This window comes from Giraffa tippelskirchi, chromosome 8, assembly GCF_054371585.1.
Source record: "Giraffa tippelskirchi isolate mGirTip1 chromosome 8, T2T-mGirTip1v1.2.pri, whole genome shotgun sequence".
Lineage (NCBI taxonomy): Eukaryota > Metazoa > Chordata > Mammalia > Artiodactyla > Giraffidae > Giraffa > Giraffa tippelskirchi.
In genome coordinates, this window is record NC_137282.1 from 150,526,089 (window position 1) to 150,548,343 (window position 22,255).

The window sequence follows — 22,255 nt, forward strand, 5'->3', positions numbered from 1 at the left end:
GGGCAGGGACTCCGCGCCCCGCAGACTCAGTGTGGATTTAACCTAGAGCGCAAGTTTCGCTTTTGGAAATTGTCAAGGTGACCAAGGGGACACTTTTCGGATACTCGCTTTCGTTTGACCAGTAACCGTAATAGGTGAACGACAGCGAGAGATTCTCTCAAGTATGTGCCAAAGGCAAGTTGGACCTTGCAAATGACGCCTGGCAGGTGGAAACTGAGCCCTTTAAATCGTGGGTTTCCCCCTTCCTGAAATCCAACCAATGCGGCAAGAGCTGATCCCGAGGCCGAAGCTGACAGACAGAAGCATGTGGGCAGACAGAATCGTGGGGGCAGAAGGTTCGACTGACGTGGTTGCGGGCACCATTTAGTTACCATTCCAGATCATTTCTGGTAGTTTCATTATTAGCCTGATGGGATTTAAGTAAAAATTAACTCCGAATGTTTTGTCAAGTGAAATCTTATAACGAATTTTGAGTTCAGCAGACACCTCCAACCCCTCACCCTCTGGCCCAGAAAGCACCCAGGGCAGTTAATCTGGCCTAACCTAGGACTGATCGGCGGGTTTCTAATCCGCCGAACGGTAATCCGAAGAAGTACATGCTTCCCACCATGACGTCTTGCTCCAAACAAACGCTGCACGCCTGGCACCAGCACTTTACAATTTTGGTTTCCTAGTAAGTTCTCTGACAGGACGACCCAAACCTATTCCAAAATATTTTCAAAGAATTTTTTAAAGTAAACTAGACATTGCCACCAGAAAAATATTATTGTCAAACTGACTTTTGTACTACTGCGAGTATTCATGGATTTTAAAATTGAAGATTGCGCCTTTGAGACTGAGAAGGAAAAGGACCCCGAGCAGGCTGAGAGAAAAGGTGTACATTTACAGGTACATTTAAATGATGAAGAAAGGTCATCATTTACAGTTCCAGTCACTGAGAATTGTACGAAATAACTGCTGATTTGGTGTTCACTGGGTGATGAGCATTGCGATACCTCAAGCCCTTTTGCAAGACTATTATTATTAATTTCCAAAACTCATATACTCCTATGAAAAGCCTGACAGAGCTCAAAGTATTGTTAAAACTTGCACCAGGCTCAGGAAAACTTTGGTTTTTGCATTCAAGCTAATTGAGGATCCAAGGCCCAGTACCCAAACCTTTATTAACATAAATGATACACGTCATCAAACTGACACTATATTTAGGACAGATTAGGTGGTATTCATAGGGCATCAATGCCTCATTGGGCTAGAGGCATAAGGTATTAGCAACTTCCTTAGTCTTGCTCATCAATGTTACTTTCCACTGTGGGTCACTGTGGAAGAAACTAGTAACTACTTGGATATCATCAGCTGTAGAATGTCACTGGGCCTCACCGTTGGCTCAGCAGTGAAGAATCCTCCATTGCAGGAGACACGGGTTCGATCCCTGAGTCAGGAAGAACCCTTGGAGTAGGACATGGCCACCCACTTCAGTATTCTTGCCTGGAAAATTCCATGGACAGAGAAGCCTGGCAAGGCTACAGTCCATGGGGTTGCAAGAGTCGGACACGACTGAACAGCAATAACAACATCACTGGCAGCATGAATTGGGTGACTATAGTGGGGGTTGTGAAAGGAGTGATGGTACAACAGGCACTCTCATTATAGACCTGCATTTTAAGATGAGAGAAAAGCCTAGGACTTGGGACTGTGCACAGTATCTCTGCCTGAACTCCTCACGCTCCTCCTTACTGCTCTCGGTAAGATGGACAGGACATAGTCACAGGTAGCAACTGTTCACCACCTAGACCCCCCCCGTGGTTCTAGTTTAGAAAGCTTTGAAATATTTACCATTCTATCTTAGCCAAGTTACATTTTTTAATGTAGGGTATTTGGTGGAGAAAGACACGTTTTGACATGTTATGCTTAGTGAACCCCAGGATGGGGTGGGAAGGGTTCAGAGAGAGAAGAGGAAGCGCTGGAAGTTAATTTGTGGAGAGATAGCATGTTTTAGTAGAAAGAAAAGAAGATTTGGAGCCAAAGTGATCTGGCTCCAAATTCTACCTCTTCCACTTACTGGCTATCTAGCTTTCATCTTTAAAAGCTTGTGTTCTTGTATGTTAAATGAGATCCCATATTGTTAATGCTGATATCACAAGATTATCATGAAAAAGAGCAATAATAATAGCACTTTAATTAATAGGTATTTATGATTCTGGGCTTCTCTGGTGGCTCATTGGTAAATAATCTGCCTGCCTGTGCAGGACAGTTGGTTTCAATCCCTGGGTCAGGAAGATCCCCTGGAGAAGGAAATGGCAACCCACTGTAGTATGCTTGCCTGGGAAATCCCATGGACCAAGAGCCTGGCAGGCTACACCCTATGAGGTCACAAAAGAGTCGGACATGAATTGGTGACTAAACAACAAACAACAACGTTTTATGATTCTACTTCTTTGTGCAAAGGTGCCATAGCTCTTTTTGGTCTAGTTCTGACTCAGCCTCTAATCTTCCCACTGCCGTCGGATGTCCACTTGCCGTGGCAGCTTAGCTTTGTTCCAGGGCAGGAGCATAGTCGAGTCCTGGTTAGAGGGGATTACAGAATCCTGACTCAGAAGTTCAAGGTAATAAGATCAACTTTGCAGCTCCTACTCCAATCCGCTCATCTGTCCGTGGCGAGCTTCTGACTGGTCCCTAAATCTGAGCCCCAAGACCTTCCCTCAAAGGTCAGACTGTTCTAGCACTGGAGCCAGACTGTTCTTGCCAATCACCCCCACACTCTCCCTTGCTCTGACAGTGACACAAGGCAACTAATTGTCCCAGAATTGGCCTCTGATGCTGTTTGAATGGTGTCAGTTCTCCTAAAACACATCTTCGTACTAACCTCTAGAACCTGTGATCGTGACCTTATTTGGAAGAAGGGTCTTTGCAGATATAATTAAGCTAAGAATCTTGAAACAAGTTCACTTCAGTCGCTCAGTCTTGTCCGACTCTTTGCGACCCCATGAACCACAGCACGCCAGGCCTCCCTGTCCATCACCAACTCCCTGAGACCACCCAAACCCATGTCCATTGAGTTGGTGATGCCATCCAGCCATCTCATCCTCTGTCGTCCCCTTCTCCTACTGCCCTCAATCTTTCCCAGCATCAGGGTCTTTTCCAATGAGTCAGCTCTTCACATCAGGTGGCCAAAGTATTGGAGCTTCAGCTTCAACATCAGTCCTTCCAATGAACACCCAGGACTGATCTCCTTTAGGATGGACTGATTGGATCTCCTTGAAGTCCAAGGGACTCTCAAGAGTCTTCTCCAACACCACAGTTCAAAAGCATCAATTCTTTGGTGCTCAGCTTTCTTTATGGTCCAACTCTCACATCCATACATGACTACTGGAAAAACCATAGCCTTGACTAGACGGACCTTTGTTGACAAAATAACGTCTCTGCTTTTTAATATGCTGTCTAAGTTGGTCATAACTTTCCTTCCAAGGAGTAAGCATCTTTTAATTTCATGGCTGTAGTCACCATCTGCAGTGATTTTGGAGCCCAGAAAAACAAGATCATTGTGGATTATCTGAATGGGCCCGAAATCCAATGACAAGTATTCTTAGACACCCAGAAGATAAACATGTAGAGAGGGTGAGATGGCTGTGTGAAGACAGCAGCAGAGGTTGGAATGAGGACCAGAATTTGAAGAATGCCGCCAGCCACCCGAAACTGGAGGAGGCAAGGGCCAGAATCTCCTCTAGAGCCTCTGGAGGGAGCAGAGCCTTGCCGACACTTTGATTTCGGACTTCTGGCTTTTAGATCTGCAATAGAGTAGGTTTCTGTTGTTTTCAGCTCCCCAGTTTATGGTCATTTATTATGGCAGTCCTGGGTCGGTTAGCCTGCCTACCTGAGCCTCAGACCTCTTAGCTGCTATGCACCCTATTTTGGATTGTTGCCAAGGTACCATTCCTTACTATACACGGATGATACTCATTGCCAGCCTGAGTGATAGCTCCTGTTGAAGATTCTTCAAAGTATGACTTGCTGACCACCTGGTGTAGACTTACCCTAGGAGATTATAAAAGTGCAGATTCCTGAGCTCTACCCCAGCCAATCAGAATCCCTGAGACAGGGCCTGAGACTCTCATTTAGCAAGTCCTTCCAGGTAAGTCCTTTATGCTCTAGAGTTGAGGGCCAGAGTTAAAGAGTCTGCCCGTTATTTCCATTGCTACATCCTTGCCACCCCAATGTCTAATGCCCTGATGGGTGCTTCCAATCTCCTACTGCACCTTCTTATCCTGCCATTTATTCTAATAAGTTCTTTATTCACCCCCACACACACACACACATATTTATAGGCTTCCCAGGTGGCACTAGTGGTAAAGAACCCACCTGCCAATGCAGGAGACAATAGTTTGATCCCTGGATCAGGAAGATCCCCTGGAGAAGGCACAGCAACCCACTCCAGTATTCTTGCCTGAAGAATCCCCAGTCCACAGGGTTACAAAGAGTGGGACATGACGTAGTATGCATATATATATATATACATTATGCACACTATTGATATAAAGTTTGACATTACAGTTTTGTCTAAAAGTCTTCATTTTCAATGTCGAATACAATTTGGCCAACATCCATAAGATCTATATAAATAACTCCCAAGAAATAATACTATTCAATATTAAATAGTTGTCTTGGAATTCAATGTTAAATCTTCAGATGGAAAAATTATGGGTTTCCAAGATTAAGGAAACTTCTCACGAACCCAGATAGTCTTTGGAACATCTAAAGTTTAAATTGTGCCTCTAATTTAGTTTAGCCAAATCTGGTTGCTGCATTGGATTGAGAGTATACAGTTTTTAATCTAAAGATTTGAATCTAAGGGTTTTCTATTGCAATTCAGTTGGTTGCCCACATAGAAATAACATTCTGTTTTTTATCTTCCTGGTTAGGAGGAAAAAGCATGTCCTTAAGCCATTACCATAGCAAACACTAGTAACAAAATTTCTAGGTGCTCATCCTTGAAAATTGACCATTATAGTTATTATAGATGGTTTAGGTGCCGGTGTAGAGTTTCTTGTCTTCAGTTCTTCGACTAGACCAGGAAGGTACTGTTTAGATAAAGCTTTTGTGTTTTTAAATAAATCTCAGATGAACTTCCCGCATTAGAGCATTAGTCTCCATTTCATCTACTGAATCTGAATTTCTGGTTGGACTCCAGGAATCCACATCATAAACAGGATAATTGTGATGCAGGTGGTCCACAGAATGCACTTTGGGAAACACTGCCACACAGGCATGCATGCCCCAGCAGTCTCTGCTCTATGCTTTGGCTTCCCAGGCAATGATGACACAGACAATTCTCTTATATATAGAATCTTTGAGCAACTAATGTTACCATTGTTATTGTAACTATTTATTTAGACTGTACCATGATTGCAGATTGCCTCTTCTACTAAAGCTCTTCCTGCTCAGTTAACACTATTTCGATACGATATACTGGATGGGGAAAAAAAATGGTATTATCTCAAAGGTGTGTGTTTCCTTGCTGTTTCGAAGTAGATTTTAATCTTTTTAAAATTTTTGACAACTTCTAGTTGTCTCCTTATTCACCTTAGCTCACTGAAAATGTACTTCCTTTAAAGATCCTATAAATAGAGTGACCACCCACTAGTGTGGGATATAAGTAAGTCACCCCTCTCAGCGTGGTATTTTTATCTTTAAAAAGCAGAATTGCTTAGAAGAATCTTATGGATCACACAGTAGTTACCAGGCTTTTATTGAAACAAAAAAATACAGATACAGAAAACTAAACAAAACAAATCACGGATTAGTGAATTATTATAAGGTGAACACTCTTGTAAGCACCCTTCAAATCAAAAAGTAGAACTTGATTGGCACCCCTGAAGTCCTTTTCATTCCCCACAATCCTGATCACAGCCCCTTCCCTCCCAATAAAAGTACCATTAGCCTGATAGTTTTAAGTCTTCGCTTCTTTGTTTTTAAAAAAGTTTGTCACCCAAATATGCATCTCCAGGATACATACTTTAGTCATGCCCATTAAAAAATATTGATATGCCTTTCTGTGTGGTCAAGTCACGTCTAACTCTTTGCAGCCCCACAGACTATAGCCCACCAGGCTCCTTGTCCGTAGGATTTCCCAGGCAAGAATTCTGGAGTGTGTTGCCATTTCCTTCTCCAGGGGATCTTCCCAACCCAAGGATCAAAGCTGCATCTCTTGAGTCTCCTGTGTTGGCAAGTGAATTCTTTACCACTAGTGTCACCTGGGAAGCCCTGATAGGAAGTTTATTTTTAAAAAATTTATTGAAATATAGTTGATTTATAATGTTGCATTAGTTTCAGGTATACAGCAAAGAGATTCAGTTATATATATGCACATATTTTTTCTTATATTCTCTTCCATTATGGGTAATTACAAGATTCTGAATGTAGTTCTCTGTCCTGTACATAGGTGCTTGTTGGTTATCTGTCATGTATATACTAGTGTGTATCTGTTAATCCCAAATTCATAATTTATCCTTCTTCCCCTTTGTTAACCAGAAATTCGTTTTCTATGTCTGTAAGTCTATTTCTGTTTTGTAAATAAGTTCATTTGAATCCTTTTAGATTTTAGATTCAACATATAAGTAATATCATATGATATTTCTCTTTCTCTACCTGACTTACGTAGAATGATAATCTCTAGGTCCATCCATGTTGCTACGTTATTTCATTCCTTTTCATGACTAAGTAGTATTCTACTATATATATGTGTGTGTGTGTGTATGTATACACACACACACACACACACACACCATATCTTTGTCCATTCATCTGTCAGTGGACATATAAGTTGATTCCATGCTGTCCTGATCAATTTTGATTCCACTCCCAGAAGTTCCTCCTCGATCTTCCTCTCTATCTTAAAAGGGAGCCCTGAGGGTCGGTTTTGAGGGGAGTTGGGTGAGACTGCTGTGGTCCCTCTAGACCTTCCTACTGCATTCTCTTGCTCTCACCTGCTCCTGGGGAGCAAAACTGCTCTCTGTTCCAGCCACCATTACCCCATCAGTCCACTCACATCCCAGTGAAAATCTGGGTCTCTTGGGAAGGGGGTGCTGTTCTCCTGTTCTTAGGTCCAGCAGGCACCAAGTACCATGCAATTCTTTCCTTCTTCCTCGTATACAAGCTGAGACCACACAGCTCTTATGGCAGCTGGTGGTTGGTTCACATTCATTTGTATTTTGGGATTCCCGGGGTAACACTGCCACCAAGTCTTGTAGCCCATGGGTTTCGGTTTTCCTATCTAGATGTCTCTCTGTTCTCATGTGGGAGTAAGGAGAGATGGAAAAATGATGCTGCTCCATCCTCTTGTTCAGATTTACCTTTCCTTTTTTTTTTAAACGTTTGTTTTGAGACTACCACATTGAAGTGTCATTGAAACAATGCCGCATAAGCCAAAAATGTTTCCAACAAATGTTGAGGGAGGGACTTCCCTGATGGTCAAGTAGTTAAGACTCTGCTCTCTCAATGCAGGGGGCCCAGGTTTGATCCCAGTCAGGAAACTAGACCCCACATGCTGCAACTAAAGATCCTGGAAGACCCTGCATGGTCAACTATGTATATATATACATATATATCTATAAAGTGATGAGCTGTTTTCTTTTCAGTTTCTCAGAGAGAACTTGAAAAAGTGAAGAAGAAAAGTGGAGTCAAGGTCCTTAATCCCCTTAGATAATAGCTAGAATGAGATCTGGGATGGGAGGAAGCAGAAGGATGCAAGCTACCTTTTCAGACTTGGTGATCTGGGCGTACTTCTTTCTTGTGGGTTTTAAATAGCGAACATGATTGGCAGCATGTCACAAATGGACCTGTGGGCAGAAAAGTACTTTTTCTTCTCCGCCTTGGTTTCCTTGACAGCACTGCCTCTGGTTTCTCATTCTAGCCCTCTGACCTTCTGGATCTCCTTGATGGCTTCATTTTCTTCTTTACTTCCTTACAAATCTCTTTCTCCTCTTCCTGCTCTCTTCATTCTCTCTGGGTAATCTTTTATATTATTATTATTATAAAATCTGTATAACGTAGTAGATATCATTTTAACCATTTGTGAGGGTAAAATTCAGTGGTATTAAATACATGTTGTATAACCATTGCCACTATCTATACAGCAAACTTTTTTTTTTCATCCCCAACAAAAATTCTTTATCCACTAAACTACCTCCCCATCCTCTTCTTTCCTCAGGTCTTGGTAATCACTATTCTACTTTTTGTCTTTACGAATTTGACTACTCTAGGTAGCTCATGTAAGTGGAATCATATACTGTGTCCTTTTGTGTCTGGATTATTTCACTTAGCAGAGTATCTTTGAGGTTCATCCACATTGTCGTGTGTCAGAATGTCTTTTAAGGATGAATAATATTCTATGATATGTATACACGTTGTGTTTGTCCATTCATCTGTTGGCTGCTTCCAAGACTCAGGTTGCTTCCACGTTTTGGCTATTGTGAATAATGTTGCTATGAATATTAATACACAAGTATCTGTTCAAGTACCTGCTTTTAATTCTTTTGGGTATATAGGTATACCTTGGAGATGTTGAGGGTTTGATTTCAGAACACACAATAAACTGAATATCACAATGAAGTGAGCCACAAACATTTTCTGTTTCCCAGTGCATATAGGATATGTTTATACTGCCCTGTAGTTTATTAAATGTGCAATAGCATTATACTAAAGCAACAATATACATACTTTAAAAATGTTTCATTGATAAAAACTGCTAACTTGTCATCTGATCCTTAAGTGAGTCATAATATTTTTGTTGGTGGAAGGCTTAAAATAGTGAAGGAATTACCAAAACGTGACACAGAACCATGAAATGAACAAACGCTGCTGGAAAAATTGTGCTGGTAGATTTGGTTGATGCAGAATTGCCACACAACTTCAACCTGTAAAAAATACAATGTCTGCAAAATACAGTAAAGCAAAGCATAATAACATGAAATATGCTTGTATACTCAGCAGTGGAATTTCTGGGTCATATGGTAGTTTTATATTTAACCTTTGAGGAACTCCTGGGACATCTTGACGTAAGCTACAATGTCAACAACAATCTATGTAGTTTTGTCCCATAGAACTTTATACAACAATGGAAATGTTCTATAATTCTGCATGCCCAATACAATAGACATTAACCACACATGCCTAATGATCACATAAAATGTAGCTAGTTTGACAAATGAACTGAGTTTTTATCTTCTGTCCATGGGATTTTCCAGGCAAGAATTCTGGGTTGCCATTTGCTTCTCCAGGGGATCTTCCCAACCCAGGGATTGAACCCAGATCTCCTGCAATGCAGACAGATTCCTTACCGTCTTGAACCACCAGAGAAGCCCCTTATATAATTTTAATCAACTTAAATTCAAATAGCGACATGTGGGCTAGTAAATCAGACATTGTATATTGACAGGCTGTGACTTCTTCTAATTCTGTATTTCCAATCTGGCCATTTTTCCTGTTTTAAATACACACTTCCACTAACTTTCCAATGACATTTCCTTAAATCACATGGCCCTTTTTGCTTACATGCATTGTCACTGCAGACTCCAATATTATTTCCTAAGGAGGTTGGCATCAAAGTCCAATGACCTCTACTGCCGGAATGATCATGTCTACTTTATCCTAGGCACTTTCATTGTATCTAGACTGTCTCCATGTGCAATGAAATCTAAGTGAAATTTCTAAAATGTAAATCCAACAAACTGTCCTTCTGAGGCTCTTCATTACCTGAAGAGTTAAGACTAAATTCATTATCTTCACCTACAAGTTCTCCAGTTATCTCTCTAGCCTCTTTTCCCATCATTTTCCAGTAGGCAACATGAACTCCAAGCTGTACTCACACTGTCTGGAGTATCTCAAATGGTCTAGCCCACTTCCATGTCTAATATAGCTGTGACTCTGCTTAAAAAATGCCTACCACTCCTTCTCAAATTTTTAAAAATATTTATTTATTCATTTGGCTGTGCCAGGTCTTAGTTGTGCCATGCGGAATCTTTGATCTTTGCCACAGCACGACAGATCTTTACTTGCAGCATGTGGGATCTAGTTCCCTGACCAGGGATCGAGCCCCAGCCCCCTGCATTGGGGGTGCAGAATCTTAGCAATTGGACCACCAGGGAAGTCACCCTGTCAAATTTATAAACTCTTACTCATCTATTAAGACTCCCCCTATGGAACATCTCCTCTGCAAAGCCTCCTAAGATAGCATTCCTCATATTACTTATTTATCAGATAAATGTTTGTTGAGCATCAACTTTGTGCCAGATCCCAATTCAGAAACTGTGATATAAATGAGAAATGGATAGACTTAAGGATGTCTTCATCCAGCTTGATGATACAGGCTGGTAAACAGTAAATGATAATAACATGGCCATTATAATTACATATTATGATATTAATGATATCATATTTAATAGGTGCTGTGAGGTGAGGCAATACACAGTGCTATCAAAACACTAAGGACACCTAACCCAGGCTTGGGGAAGAATTTGAGGAAGGTTTCCTGGAGGAAAAAAAGTAGGTAGAAGAATGAGTAGGGATTATTTCAGTATTGTGGAGTGGGAGCAGGGAATATGGGTGCATGACTTGTTGGAGGAAATGAAAGCATTTCAGCAAGGAATTGTGAAGAAACTTACCATTAACAAGATATGTGGAATTTATTCTGAAGGCAATGAAAGGTCACTGAGACAGACGTGTGGCATGAAAAGACTTGGTCTTAGAAGGATTCCTCTGGTGGCAGGATGGGGAATGTATTGGAGGGGCCAGGACTGTGGCAATGATCTAGGTCAGAGATGGGCAATCTGGCTTCTGGACCAAATCTGGCCATAGTGTGTCTTTGTACAACCTGCAATCTAAGAGTGATTTTTAGACTTTTTTACTGTTTTGACTGACTGAAAAAAAATCAAAAGAAGAATATATCCCATGATGTGAAAAATTAAATGAAATTCAAATGTAGCCTAGTCCTGGCCACTAAGTCTTTCCTAAGCCTTAGATTTTCCTGCTTCAGAGCTCAGAGGTCCACTTTCCCTTCTGTTGATTTTGCCTAGAGTTGACCTTACTTTCATTCTACCCAAAACTGATGAGCTATCCATGAGTAAAATTGAAAGATTTATCCCTCTAGGGATAGGAACAGGACTCGCTTGTCCTGTGCTTGTATGACACCAAAAATAATAAGATAGATAAGATCAGCTCAGTCGCTCAGTCATGTCTGACTCTTAGCAACCCTATGGACTGTAGTACACCAGGCTTCCCTGTCCTGGATCTTGCTCAAACTTATGTCTATTGAGTTGATGATGACATCCAACCATCTTGTCCTCTTTAGTCCCCTTCTCCTGCCTTCAATCCTTCCCAGCATCAGAGTCTTTTCCAATGAGTCAGTTCTTCACATCAGGTGGCCAAAGTATTGGAGTTTCAGCATCAGTCCTTCCAATGGATATTCAGGACTGATTTCCTTTAGGATATACTGGTTTGATCTCCTTGCATTCCAAGGGACTCTCAAGAGTCTTCTCCAACACCACAGTTCAAAAGTATCAATTCTTCGGCGCTCAGCTTTCTTTATAGTCCAACTCTCACATCCATACATGACTACTTGAAAACCAAAGCTTTGACTAGAAGGACATTTTTCAGCAAAGTGGGGTCTCTGCTTTTTAATACACTGTCTAGGTTTGTCATAGCTTTTTTTCCAAGAAGCAAGCGTCTTTTAAATTCGTGGCTACAGTCACCATCCGCAGTGATTTTGGAGCCCCCCAAAATAAACTCTGTCACTGTTTCCACTGTTTCCCCACCTATTTGACATGAAATGATGGGAGAGAATGCCATGATCTTAGTTTTTTGAATGTTAAGTTTCAAGCCAGGTTTTTCACTCTCCCCTTTTCATTATAGGGGACTGGAATGCAAAAGTAGGAAGTCAAGAAACACTTGGCGTAACAGGCAAATTTGGCCTTGAGTACAGAATGAAGCAGGGCAAAGGCTAATAGAGTTTTGCCAAGAGAACGCACTGGTCATAGCAAACACCCTCTTCCAACAACACAAGAGAAGACTCTACACATGGACATCACCAGATGGTCAACACCGAAATCCGATTGATTATGTTCTTTGCAGCCAAAGATGGAGAAGCTCTATACAGTCAGCAAAAACAAGACTGGGAGCAGACTGTGGCTCAGATCATGAACTGCTTATTGCCAAATTCAGACTTAAATTGAAGAAAGTAGAGAAAACCACTAGTCCATTCAGGTATGACCTAGATTAAATCCCTTATGAGTATACAGTAGAAGTGACAAATAGATTTAAGGGACTAGATCTGATAGACAGAGTGCCTAATGAACTATGGACAGAGGTTCGTGACAATGTACAGGAGACAGGGATCGAGACCATCCCCATGGAAAAGAAATGCAAAAAAGCAAAATGGCTGCCTGAGGAGGCCTTACAGATAGCTGGAAAGAGAAGAGAAGTGAAAAGCAAAGGAGAAAAGGAAAGATGTTCCCATCTGAATACAGAGTTCCACAGAATAGCAAGGAGAGATAAGAAAGCCTTCCTCAGCGATCAGTGCAAAGAAATAGAGGAAAACAACAGATTGGGAAAGACTGGAGATCTCTTCAAGAAAATTAGAGATACCAAAGGAACATTTCATGCAAAGATAGGCTCTATAAAGGACAGAAATGGTATGGACCTAACAGAAGCAGAAGATATTAAGAAGAGGTGGCAAGAATACACAGAAGAACTGTACAAAAAAGATCTTCATGACTCAGATAATCACAATGGTGTGATCACTCACCTAGAGCCAGACATCCTGGAATGTGAAGTCAAGTGGGCCTTAGAAAGCATCACTACGAACAAAGCTAGTGGAGGTGATGGAATTCCAGTTGAACTATTTCAAATCCTGAAAGATGATGCTGTGAAAGTGCTGCACTCGATATGCCAGCAAATCTGGAAAACTCAGCAGTGGCCACAGGACTGGAAAAGGTCAGTTTTCATTCCAATCCCAAAGAAAGGCAATGCCAAAGAATGCTCAAACTACCGCACAATTGCACTCATCTCGCATGCTAGTAAAGTAATGCTTAAAATTCTCCAAGCCAGGCTTCAGCAATACATGAACCGTGAATTTCCAGATGTTCAAGCTGGTCTTAGAAAAGGCAGAGGAACCAGAGATCAAATTGCCAATATCCGCTGGATCATCGAAAAAGCAAGAGAGTTCCAGAAAAATATCTATTTCTGCTTTATTGACTATGCCAAAGCCTTTGACTGTGTGGATCACAATAAACTGTGGAAAATTCTGAAAGAGATGGGAATACCAGACCATCTGACCTGTCTCTTGAGAAACTTGTATGCAGGTCAGGAAGCAACAGTTAGAACTGGACATGGAACAACAGATTGGTTCCAAATAGGAAAAGGAGTACGTCAAGGCTGTATGTTGTCACCCTGCTTATTTAACTTATATGCAGAGTACATCATGAGAAACGCTGGGCTGGAAGAAACACAAGCTGGAATCAAGATTGCCAGGAGAAATATCAATAACCTCAGATATGCAGATGACACCACCCTTATGGCAGAAAGTGAAGAAGAACTAAAGAGCCTCTTGATGAAAGTAAAAGAGGAGAGTGAAAAAGTTGGCTTAAATCTCAACATTCAGAAAACTAAGATCATGGCATCTGGTCCCATCACTTCATGGGAAATAGATGGGGAAACAGTGGAAACAGTGTCAGACTTTACTTTATGGGGCTCCAAAATCACTGCAGATGGTGATTGCAGCCATGAAATTAAAAGACGCTCACTCCTTGGAAGGAATATTATGGCCAACCTAGATAGCATATTTAAAAGCTATTAAATATATTAAGAGACATTACTTTGCCAACAAAAGTCCATCTAGTCAAGGCTATGGTTTTTCCAGTAGTCATGTATGGATGTGAGAGTTGGACAGTGAAGAAAGCTGAGCACCGCAGAATTGATGCTTTTGAACTGTGGTGTTGGAGAAGACTCTTGAGTCCTTTGGACAGCAAGGAGATCCAACCAGTCCATCCTGAAGGAAATCAGTCCTGAATATTCATTGGAAGGACTGATGTTGAAGCTGAAACTCCAATACTTTGGCCACCAGATGTGAACAGCTGACTCATTGGGAAAGACCCTGATGCTGGGAAAGATTGAAGGCAGGAGATGAAGGGGACGACAGAGGATGAGATGGTTGGATGGCACCCCCAACTCAAGGGACATGAGTGTGAGCAAACTCCAGGAGTTGGTGATGGACAGGGAGGCCTGGCATGCTGCAGTCCATGGGGTTGCAAAGAGTCAGACACAACTGAACGACTGAACTGAACTGACTGATGATTTATTAAGTGTAATATCTTAATTTGTGAGTGCTTTACAGATTATAAAGCCTTATGCTTTTTAATGAAGGCATTTTAATTTTACAAGCAATCTATGAATACAGCCTTGTTTTGAACAATTAAAAATATTCACAGTAACCCACTTGGCTAGGTACTTTTGCCTCCTGAGATACATACATGTTACTAACCTTCTGAAAAATGTAGGTATTTTTACCCTAACACAAGGGGTTACAGATATCAAATGCCTAGCCCAAAATCATACACTTGCTGTATGGCAGGGCTAAATTTCTTTTTTTTTTTTTTAAGTTTTGTTTTTAAAAAATCTTTTTGCTTTATATTGGAGTATAGCTGATTAATAGCATTGTGATAGTTTCACGTGGACAGCAAACGGATTCATCCATACATATACATGGATCCATTCTCGTATCCATCTCCTCCATACTCCCCTGGCAGAGCTGAATTTCGAATTCCAATGTTCCTGCTCTTGATTCAGTGACACTTCTACAACTCATAACACCTAAATGGGAGCCCAGCGACCTATATATAACAGAGCTCTGAAAATGGAACACTGGTCTAGACCAAGTACCCAGCTCCTCCAGAGAGCCATACCTGGTTTCCAAGTCATTCTCAAATAAAATTGCAGATTCTGGATGTTATGGCTTGAGTCATGTCCCCCTCAAAAGATATGGTGAAGTGCTAGCCCTCAGGAGGAGAAGAGGACGACAGAAGGTGAGATGGTTGGATGGCATCACCAACTCAATGGACTTAAGTTTGAGCAAACTCTAGGAGATGGTGAAGATGGGGAAGCCTGGTGAGCTGCAGTCCATGGGGTCACAGAGAGTCAGACACAACTTAACAACCGAATAACAACAACCCCCAGTACTGCACAATGTCATCGTATTTGGAAATAGAGTCATAGTTAAGTTAAACAAGGTCATACTGGAATAGGGTGGGCTCTTAATCCAGTAAGACTGGTGTCTGCATAAAAAGATGGCCATGTGAAGACACAGGCAGGGAAAATGCCATGTGATGATGAAGGCAGAGATTGGGGTGTGTAGCTACAAGCTGAGGAATGCCCACAATTGCCAGAAAACTACCAGGAACTGAAAGAGGCAAGGAAGGATTCTTCTACAGCTTTTAGACAGAGTGTGTGGTCCTGCTGACACCATGATTTCAGACTTCTAGCCCCCAGGACTGTGAGACAATAAATTTCATTGGTTTTACAGCCCTACACGACAGCAACCTAGGATACTAACACAGCAGGTAAATTTGTTTCTAATAAATTCTACAAAGGTAAATGTCTTTGCTAACTTTTTGTTTGCCAAAGGAAAAAAAAAAAAAATCACATTCTTTTCTCCAGGATAGTATTTTCTGTTTATATGTTAAGTTTCTCAACACAAAATAAACGCACTCATAAAAAGCCAGAAACAATATGCTTTTTATCTTTCGGTTACTCAATGATGGTTTCAGAGTTCAAAAAGAAATAATGTGTTCTTGGTTTAAGAGCAAGTAGTTGATATTTAATCCCTATGATTATTTCCCCCAACATTTATTACAAAAACAGATTTTTTTTAAAACTCTGAAGTTATTTTTTTGGGGAAATGTATAGAGAGCTACTTGCACATTATGGTTGTGTGAAAACATTTTAAACTTAAACTATGGCAGAAAGTATATAAAGCATGGCTACTATTTGAGGTATATATTAATGTTTTTCCCTTCATGAAGAAGCTAATTTGCAAGAAGGTTACTGAATTTTCTTTGTTGAACTAGTTTTGTTGGGGGATGACCTATAGGTATTAGTATGAAATGAAAGACCCTCCAGTGCTAATATGCCTCCCTCCTCCCTTTCTACCCTAGCCTAAAATTCCTTCTCTTACAGAGTCATTTCTGTGGGTTAAGCGAACAAAGGTTGGGACATCATTGTTTTGAGAGATTGTAATAATTCACAGATGACATCTGAGAGAGGTAACAGATGAGTATTTAGATTCTCCATGGCTCTTCTCCTATGAGTTGATTAGCCTGGAAGAATTTACTTGATCTGTTGAAGTTTACCAACAATGTCAAAGAATCTGGATCATAGAGGCTAAATTTGGTAGTGGAGAAAGCACAATAACATGAGCTTGGAGGATTGTTGGAGAGTAGACTCTTTATATGGACAACGGCCCTTCTCTGTCTAGGAAGGTCATCTTCTTCTTTGGCCAGTCAGCTTTAAGGGGAAAGTGCTCTCAAGCAGGGAGGAAGGAAGGTCTATCCACCAGAACAGCTGGACTTACTCTGTTGATGAATGAAGGAGGGGGCTGGATCGGATGCTGCATCCTCATACCCTAGTGAGGAGGCAAGACAAACAGTAGGACCTTGGGTAGCAATGTCTGGGAGCAGAAAGTTGAGAGGGGTGTTGATGAGGCGATGGTGATGAGAAAGCCCACTTGAGGGCGAGCAGGAGGAACAAAGGAGGGGAGGATGCTCCGAGGGTCACCTTCCTATCTTCCCTTTTGTTGGTTTTATCAAGAAGTGACTTATTTTCATCCTGCCCAAAGCTGGTGAGATATTCAGTGAAAAGCTCATCCCTTTAGGTACCCACTATTTCTGTTTTTGCATCTCTTACTCTCTCTCTCTCTCTCTCTCACACACACACACACACACACACACAAATAGTACCTAATGTGAAACTGTTCGATACAAGGCAATTATTATTTTGACTTTGGACTGTTAATTCAACAGGAGGCAATTTGCCTGCCACCTTTAAAATCCCTCCTATCCTCCACTCTGAAGGGAAGAGTGTAGGTCTCTCTTACCTTGACTGTGTTGTCCATCACAGGAAGCTTGGTACACTTCTTGAGAATGAGAATACTGTTTTGTATGTTCAGGAATGTCTCATAAGTCTTTGTCAGTTGATTATGTCTACATTGCCCATCAAATTGTATCTACCCAAGCTCCGTACATGTAAACATCCTGCTCCAAGATGTCTCTCCCACATGTCATCCTGAATATAGAACAGAAGAAAATGAAGCAAGGAGCAAGCACGTGTTACCCAGACGCACTTGTTTTACTGCACTGCCTAGTGCAGAGTCAAGGGCAGAAATATGCAGAGACTAATAGACTTCAGATGAGCAAACGTTAAAACCTGTGTTTGCGAATAAATAGAAATGACTTTCTGGAGGGAAGAAAGGGTGGCAGAAAGGGGGTAGGGTGAGAAGGAATGTTTGGAATTATGGGAAGAACATCTGGTTCAGTTAAAGAATCAAACCTGAGAAAACAAAAAGCTGGGGGCCTGGATGCCCAGTTTATGTGGGCGAGAGCTTCCTCAGAGCTGGGGCTTTGTCCTTTTCACTGCTGAGACCCTAGTGCCACAAGAGATATACAAGAAATATTTCTTGAAGAAATGAAGGATGAATGAATGAATGAATGAATCTCTAGAAATAATTTTCTGTCTGGGAGGAATCCCATTAGACTTATGGTGTTCCAAAATCAAAGGTTAATTTAATTTGATTTTATTTTAGATGATGAATTCTCTGTTCAACCAGGATCTTGCTGAATATAATAAGGGCAGAGGTTCAGTGATGTGAGTTTGGATGAGAAGTCCAGGACGTCATCTAATCACCTCTCTACCTGTCACATCCCTCTTCATTCCCGATGCTCCAGTTCACTGGATGTGGGGAAAGGCACCCAGGGATTGTGTTCGTAGGAAGCTTCACAAGTGAATGTGATTGAGACACTCCAGGCTTAGACACTGCATCTCCAGGGTTCCCCTGGACACTAGGCTGGATGCTCCATGGGAGCAGGGAATATATAGGTTGCATCTCCCACAACTGGAGGGCCATCTTCACCCTGGACCACTGTGCTGTTTTCTCTCCTTCTGTTTCTGCAGTCGCCTGTTTGTGGCCTTCTACGCTTCCCTCGGAGCTGATTTGGAGTTACCATAGATGCTCAGTGAGTGTTGATTTTTCTAGCTTTTTCAGAAAATTTGGGAATAGGACCGACAGATATTTTCCTCTCTTCATCTGAGACAGAACTTTCCCCTCTTTGGAATGTCTCTCTCTGTCATTTTTTTTTCACAGCATCCCAGTGGGTGGGGAAAGACAGGTTTTTGTTTTCGTTCTGGCTGTGCTGGGTCTTCGTTGCAGTACGTGGGATCTTTAGTTGTGTCATGTGGAAATAGTTCCCTGACCAGGGATCCAACCTAGGCCCCCTGCGTTGGGAGAGTGGAGTCTTAACCACTGGACCACCAGGGAAATCCCAAAAGATAGGTATTTAGATTCTTATTTCATAGATGAGGGAACCAAGGACTACAATAGTTATTCATTTCACTCTTTGCCAAAAGAAGAATACCAAGTGGAGCTGGGATTGGCTTCCATGGACATATGTACGGTAATTGGTTTTCCTTAAGCACTAATAAAAAAGAACTTTTCTTGGGAGAGTACATTAGAATAAGCCCTTATGTGAATGTCTTCTACTTAGCAGAAAACTGGTAACATATGATTACAATACAATCTGATGGCTTTGTTGAGCAACAAATATGATCTTATATTTTATTTCAAAGATTATATATTTTGCAATTAGTTGATATTGTTGTATGCACTTTGGGTCCCTCAGTTCCTTTCACAGTACTGCTTTGTATCTTTCTCATCACCAATATTTGTACATTGCATTTCCCATTAATTTTCAAGTTTGTTCTCTTGAAGTTTCTAATAAGCTTCCTTTGTAACTGAGTTCCTCTTCTTCCTCCCCGGTATGCATTAAAAAACAGACTTCCTCTGAAAGGCACAACATTTAATGTATTATCTTGCAGTCTAATTCTCAGACTTTGTGAGATAACCTTGAAAAGGCATCAACTCCATGGCATTCTCTAATGAATATCGCAGGGACGTGCGTGCTTTGACCCAAACCATGAGAGGAGTTCCTTTGGCAGCAATCCCAGAATTTGGGTCTGCAGATCATAAGAATGAGTTTATTTATGGACAATGATGATGTGAAATCTTCTGTAGAAATACAGAAAATTCTAATCATTGCCTTACTCTCGAGCATCTCTCCTCAATCTGAGCATAATTTCTTTCAGTTTTGATCAGGATGTGTGATGCATAACTAATGGGCTTCCCGCAGCCATCTGGCAGAGTGTGTGAGTTTGCAGCTCATGCTATGGCAGAAGCAAGACCACGAGTCAAATTTAAAATGAAAGTGAGCTACAGGGCACTTGAACCTGTAAGAATGAGTTCTTGTTTTGCTCCGTAAATTCTTTCTGGTGGGACTGTCACCTTCAAAAGTTGGCAAATCTCTGTAGTCTTCCCACTGGTCCACTTTACCTGTGCTGACAAAGGTAAATCTGAGTTTCTCAATGGTTTTGCTCCCAAAGGAAAGTTTGCTTATTTGTAAAGTTCTAAAGCTTTCTTTAAAAAAGTTAATTTTTACTGGTTATCAAACCAGTCAATCCTAAAGGAAATCAATCCTGAATATTCATCGGAAGGACTGATGCTAAAGCTGAAGTTCCAATGCTTTGGCCATCTGATGCGAAGAGTCAACTCACCCTGATGCTGGGAAAGACTGAGGGCAAGAGAAGAGGGCGGCAGAGGATGAGATGGTTGGATGACATCATCACCTCAACAGACCCGAACTTGAGCAAACTCCGGGAGATGGTGGAGGACAGGGAAGCCTGGAGTGCTACAGTTCATGGGGTCGCGAATAGATGGACACGACTTAGTGACTGAACAACCACAAAGCTTTCTTTAGTTCGAATTATTCTCTCATCACTAATTGTTAGAATATGATTTAATTATATGAAGAGGCTGCATTCTGAGGACTTTCTCACTCTTGAGAAGATGCTTATGTATATGAACCAATATCCAAAATTATGTTTGTTTGATAATTATAAGAAAACAGCTTAATTGACTTGCTTGAAACTATTGTTACTGTTATTAGTTCTTCACCTCAAGATGGGGCACCAGAGTGCTTCCAAGTAATACTGGGGCAAATGAGGACACTGGCACTCACACTTACTTTCAGGGTAATTTATGCTGTTTATAATTCTTGCATGAAATAATTTTTCCCTTAAGAAATACTTACTGCCGTGTGTTTTTCACATTATCCTACTCCCAGGTCGGAACTTTTTTCTGCATCATATTCACATATGTAAGTCCATAATATATTAGTTATTCTTGTCGTTGTAATTCATGGCAAGCCAACTTGAATTTGCTTAGATGCCAAGGAAGAGTTGAATAACTACTGTATCTCATTGATTCTAAAATTTGCATTACAATTTTTTAAATAGCTCTGAAATGAGTCTGACAATTGATGGAACATTACTGTTTTATTACAAGTATATTTACGTAAAATGCATACATAACATGTGGTGCATCTTTTGTATGATGGTGTCTGAAACTTCATCAGGTATGGTACGTCACAGAGGGCTGTAATGCAGGTACATCCTGGGGATGACTTGAACCAGTAGCTCAAGTACTACTGGAACTCTGTTTATGGCCATGGCTTTCCTCATTTGAGTTGGCTTTATTTCTTTCACGGCAGACTAGTAAGAGACAGGGCTACCAATAACTCTCTTGGGTCAGATCTTATGGGTTCCACCACCAAGTTACAAGTTCAAAACCACCAGTAAAGGTAGGCATTATTTTGGTTTGGGTCCAGTTGCCACCCCTTCGCTCAGCCACATTTGGCTGGGAGATGTAGTCATGCAAGAATGACAGAGAGCATAGATGAACAAAGGAAGTTCTAAAGTAGCCATGTATTGAATAGATGGGAGTAGGGATGGGGAGGGCACTTCTCAGAAGCAGAGAAGTCAGTGCTGGGGGGTACAATGCCATGGATGTCCATCACTGTCATAGCTGTATTAACAGGTGATCAGTTATCTTGGTTTGGGAATGTTGAATCTTCACCGGTTTCCAGTTCTCACCTTGTTCTTTTATTTATTTATTTATTTTGGCTGTGTTGGGTTTTAGCTGTGGCACAGACTCTCTAGTTGAGGCCCAAGGGCTCAGTAGTTGCAGTCTTTGGGCTTAGTTGCCCCACAGCATGTGGGATCTTAGTTCCCCAACCACGGATCAACACCACATCACCTGCATTGTGAGGTGGATTCCTAACCACCAGACCACCAGGGAAGTCCCCTCACCTTGTTCTTATAGCTGGAGCCACTAATTCTCTCTCACAGGCCTGCACTCATGTGTAGGACGCATTGTGAGAGAGCCAATTCAGGAAAAATAAAGATATTTCTAAATCATATCTCTTTTCATCCCCTCAAAACTTTATTGAATCTTTAGGGAGAAAAAGTATGTTTCCTTGTAGTGAAATCTGTCGATCGTGTACAGCTCACTCCAAACCCTTCTGGATTGTATTTTGGAGACCAGAAAGCTTAAAATCCACTTTGCAAACTCATTTGTAAGTAGCTTCTGCCAGAAACTCAGAAGATGGAGCAAATGACATGAGCTGGCAGCCCATGGGGAGAGAGAATTCTGTGGCGGAGACTATGATCCCTCCAGGGCCACCATCAGGTGGCTCAACTGTCTGGTGTCCATTGGTCCTAACGGCAGCTGAGTGGGTGTTAGACAGGGTCTTGGTGTGGTTGGGTGTTTATCCTGAAGGCATTGCTCCTGGCCCTGTGGCCGCCAAACCTGGTCCTGGCCCTTTTGGAAATTCCTTAAGCTTAGATAGCAGTGATAAATCCATTTCTGTCGTGGCTAGCTAGAGTGATTCTGTTCTCTCTGACTCAGATCCCTCACCAATACCCTTATGCTCTCTGCAAGAACTTCAGGACTTTTCATTTAGTCACAAAAATATTAAAAAATGGGTTCTGGTGGCTCAGATGGTAAAGAATCTGCCTGCAATGTGGGAGACCTGGGTTTGATCCCTGGGTTGGGAAGATCCCCTGGAGGAGGGCCTGGCAACCTACTCCAATATTCTTGCCTGGAGAATCC

At 41.5% G+C, this 22,255-nt stretch overlaps 1 long non-coding RNA gene across 1 annotated transcript; it reads left to right on the forward strand.

The window, feature by feature from the left end:
• The first annotated feature begins 30 nt into the window (after nucleotides 1-30).
• LOC145516671 (uncharacterized) lies at nucleotides 31-20,233 on the forward strand. The gene is made up of 3 exons (XR_014061637.1): nucleotides 31-4,129; nucleotides 17,840-18,269; nucleotides 19,087-20,233. It is a non-coding gene; the product is annotated as an uncharacterized LOC145516671 (long non-coding RNA).
• Nucleotides 20,234-22,255: the final 2,022 nt, after the last annotated feature.